The 4,717-nt window shown below is 50.7% G+C and overlaps 1 pseudogene across 1 annotated transcript; it reads right to left on the reverse strand.

The window, feature by feature from the left end:
- Window positions 1-1,407: 1,407 nt before the first annotated feature.
- LOC311601242 (nucleus accumbens-associated protein 1-like) lies at window positions 1,408-2,796 on the reverse strand (annotated as a pseudogene). The gene has a single exon. The product of its transcript is annotated as a nucleus accumbens-associated protein 1-like (transcript).
- Window positions 2,797-4,717: the final 1,921 nt, after the last annotated feature.

Here is a 4,717-nt window from a genome sequence, read left to right on the forward strand (position 1 = left end):
CGCTGAGGGAGGTGGGACAACAGGCCAGGGCAAGGGTGAAGGGAGGGGGTATGACTAAGGTGCTTGTGCTTTAGCTAGGGATGTCAACTCCCCTCCACGTGGCCACCCAGAGCTAAGGTACTGGGAGCCAAGTCAGATCCAACACCCCACCCTCACCATCGGATGTTAAGAGGGATCCCGGCAGATTAGAGGGTGCTGCTGGCCTGGAGGCAGGTCTCCAGATCTGACTCAAAAGGCTCCATTCCACCTTCTTCAAACCTGCAACCCTTTTCCCTGTTAAGGATGCTAGGATGCAAAGTTGGAAAGAGGGAGGGAGGTCAGGGCTAGAACAGAACCAGTGAGATGGTGAAATGACATTAATAGAGGAGAATAACAGAAACCCTGTGCTCACATATGAAACCCAAAATCCCAAGAGCTTGCTCCTGGAGAGCTAGAGTGGAAAGGAACCGCCAGAGGAAGCTCCACAAACCACTGACAATGGATGTGGACCCTGCCCTGCCTCATCCCCCAGGAGTGGGCTCAACCAACTGGGACCTGTGAACACCCTTAAACTGTAGTCCTGGGGGAGAAGAAGCTGGTTGGATCCACAGGAGCCCTGGGACTGGGTCCCTGTGGAAACATGCACCCACATTACACACACACACACACACACACACACACGCACACACGCACACACACACACACACACAGTTTTCCCTGCATCTTGCCTTCCACAGCCCAGGGACCCAGGGGACCTCAGACACATTCCCATTGATTTGAAAAATAAAAGGAAATCCTATACTTCATTATTTCATTCGCTAAAAAAATGTTTCAAAAAGTTATGTACAGGGGTGGGGGCTGGGAGCCCTGCCCAGGGTCCGATGGGAGAAGGGCAGTGGCCTCCCAGCCTGCTCCCTGGTTCCGACCCTGGTCTTTCTGCCCCTTGATCTTCATAGTTTTAAAAGCAAACACTCTACACAGACACACAGACACACACACACACACACACACACACACACACACACACATTCTGCCAGACTGGAAACCTGTCCTGAGACCTTTGCCTGCCCACAGGAACACTGCTCTCTTGGAATTAGCCTCTTGGGCAGAGGGGAACCCCAGAGGCAGAGCAGGGTGGGATTGAGAGGGGCATGATGAAGCCTTTCACAGAGGGTCAGTTCTAGAATTTTTCTAAGCCTTTTTGGGCTTGTTTCCTCAGTTGCAAAATGGACAGTCCCTCTTGGCCTCACCTACCCCAGGCCCAAGGTGCAGGTACAGACGAGAGGGACAGGAAGGACTTGGAAGCACTGGAGGGTGGAGGAAGGGGTCCTGAGAACCCCTGGGCCCCTGGAGTCCCAAGCAGCCACAGTGAGGGTCAGGCTCTTGAGCCCTGCCCATCCCCTAGCCGAGCCTGGTGCTGGGAAATGCCTAAGAGGAAGGGGACCATGGCTCCCCATGAGTGTTGAGGAAGGTCTCAGATCCCACCTGATGCCCTTCCTCTCCTGACCCAGCCCAACTTGCTTTGGGGAAAAGGTGTGGAATGGCAGGGAGGCAGAGGGGCTGGGAGCATGCAGCACCCCCTGCGTCATTGGTGGAAGAACGGATGCCAGTGCCACAGCTATTGGCCAGTATGTTCCGGTCAAAGAAGGAAGCCAGGAGCCGCCGCAGCAAGACCTTGTGCCGCGTGCCTGCACTGACGTGGCGGTTCATGAGCTGTGCCCTTGTGATGTATACATTGGTGCCTGTCACGAGCTCCAGGTTCTCTGACAGGTCACCTTCATCATAGAGCTTTGGGTGGCAGCGATTGCCGATCTGGTTGATAAGTTCAGCTGGGAGAGTCTTGCCACACTAGAATGCGACTGTGGGACTCGAGGACCACCTGCTCAGGGAGGGCCTCTACCCTCTCAGCTGTCGGGCCAAGGTTGAACATAGTGTCCACGGTGCACATATTGCAGATCTGACTGTACTGCTCATCTGTGCCCTCCTCACCCGCATCTTCTTCCTCGTCCCCTTCATTGTGATAGGAGCCAGGGCTGTCACTGGTGTAAGCGCTGGAGGTGTCTGGGCTGGTCCGCTCTGACATGCTGGGCCCACTCACACCGCCTCCCCCCCCACTGCAACCACAGCCACTGCTGCTGTAGCTGTGGCCACTGAGACTGACTGGGGCATCTGGTTAGGGGCCAGGTCTGGCGTGGAGAACATGGCCATCTTGCGGCTGCCATTGTTGCCACCACTGCCTCCAGCTTTCTTCTGGCTGTTATCCCACAGCCTCTTGGCCATGGGTGTGCATTGCACAGAGTCCAACTCCTGTTCTGTCTTAACTCGTGACACGAGGGGCAGTGGCGTGCTACAGGCCGGCCAGCCCAATGTCTGAGCTACGGGACTCTAAGGCTCTGAGGATGGGGCCTCCTCTGGATGCAGGCCCTGGGAGTCACAGCTTGGAGAGCTAACTTTGACGAAGAACTCAGTGCCTTTTTCCATGATCTCCTGGATCTGCAGGAAGCCAGCTGTATAGATGAGCAGGAACTGGTTTCCCATGTTCATGCTCAGCCGGCCTGTATAGCAAAATGTGAGGATCTGCTGGAATGACTGTGGCTGCACAGCATCCTACAGTTCTACCACAGCACTATGGCTGCTGTTGAATAAGCCCCGGAAGTAGGAGCTGCTGGCAGCCAGCAGAGCACGGTGGGCTTTAAAGGCATGGACCTTAACCACCACTGATACATCACAATATAGTCCCTGTAGCCGCTGCTCATTGAGGCACTCAAGGATGCTGTTGCCAAAGTTTGGAATCTCCATCTGCAGGGTCTGCACCATGGCAGCAGCTCTGAGGATCATTTCCTTGTCTAAGTTTGATCACCATCTGAACAGAAATTGCAGAGAAGGGCTGGAGAGATGTTTTAGTGGTTAACAGCGCTGCCTGCTCTTCCAGGGGTCCTGAGTTCTATCCGCAGCAACCACAGGGTGGCTCACAACCATCTATAATGTTATCTGATGCCCTCTTCTGTAGATAAAGCACTCATATACAATAAATAAAATAAATCTCAAAAAAAGTTGCAGAGAACCAACTCGTGGTGAATGTGTTCCTCAGAGCTGTTTCTTCAGTTCCCAGCAGGGGATAGGCACAGAGCACTGCCCGGGAACAACACAGTTAACCTTGCAATTAGTCTAGAGCTGGAGCTGATAAGAAAATGAAGTGGGGGGAACAAAGCTTAGGCAAAATCCCACTCCCGAACCCCTCCCACCCACTGCTATGGCCACTTCCTGTAGCAGAACAGCACTTCCATGATCCCTGTGCCTTGGTTCCCCGATGCCAGACAAGGTCCCGAGCAGGCCTCAGCGAAAGAGGCCCACACACGGTTCCGAGGAACTCCAGGGAAACTAGATTCATGTGCAAGGGACTGACTGAGCCACTCCAGGGAGCCCAGGAAAGTCCAGGTCCGGGAGAGAGCACCAACAGAGAATGGGAGCAGCAGGAATGTCTCTGGGAACTCTTGAGAGAGTATAAATATGAGAGCCCTGAGAGGGCTTACAGTGGCTGATGCCGATACTGCTGCTAGTCCCAGATGTTTGTTGGTTCTTGCTGCTGTATTTGTTATTCCTGGATTGCTGGATTGCTAGATATTATAATGACAGAGATTTGACTTGTCCTTGGGAACCCAATGCTCTGGATCAGCAGGAAATAGTTCAAGGAGGTCTACATCCCCTTTCCGCTCTAACATTTTTTTCTGGCCTGTCTAGTGTTAGTGGATTGGCAAGGATTGGAGTAGAGAAGGGCAGTAGATATATGAACCCAATAAAAGAGCCTTAAAAGTACCCAGAATAGAACTATTCCCCAAGAGTGGAAGGGATTGGTAAGATCTGCTTTATAGGCCAGTAAGTGTTTATAATGGTGGAAGGCTGCAAATATAGAGCAACAAACTATAGCAAGGGAAATAAATTTATTAAAGATCGATTGCCTGGTGGAGGGTGGTATTCTTACCTACAAGAACAAATTTATTTTGATGGTGTCATTGTAGAACAATGTCACTTAGTAGCTTTAAGAGCTTGGGATTAGGTTGAGGAACCCAAGAAAAGAGCCACCACATCTACTAAGATAACACAAGGTTCAGGAGCAGCCGTCACAGAGTTCTTGCAGAGATTGATTTCAGCTGTAAACAAAGCTATATCAGACCCTGATGGCAGAAAGGTATTGATATAGAACTGGGCTAGAGATATCAAATATCAAAGTATCTGGTTCTTTAATTGTACTGAATTTGGCCATTTACAAAGAAATTTTAGGGCTACAATTCTCAGAGCTCCAAATGGCAGGTATGTTAACTCTGAGGAATCAATACTGTACTTTCCACTAGAAAAGCAAACAGGCTGTTTCTGGTAGGAATGGAATGCCGAAGCTTCTTAGGGTTTACAAATGATGTGGTTAATGGTATCACTAGACTAATGAGTGCAGGTCCAGGAGGGCCATATGAGGCAATCTTTTGCTATTGAAAAACAAACTGAGGGCCCTGTCAGCTTGAGGCCCAGAAAGAAAAAAACTATGAGCCACTCTCTCTGGTCAGCCAGGAGATAACAAGCAGGCATAGGAACCATAACTAAGTATTGCTGATTTCATGCACACTACTGAAGGCAGTGTGATTTTAGATTTGGCCATAGATAAACCTTTTGTCCTATCAGGCAAAATTCAATGTTACAAAATAAACACTGGTATTTATGGACCTTTGCCTTCAGGAACAGAAGG

Source organism: Acomys minous, assembly GCF_964271855.1.
Source record: "Acomys minous genome assembly, chromosome: 7".
In the NCBI taxonomy this organism is placed as follows: Eukaryota; Metazoa; Chordata; class Mammalia; order Rodentia; family Muridae; genus Acomys; species Acomys minous.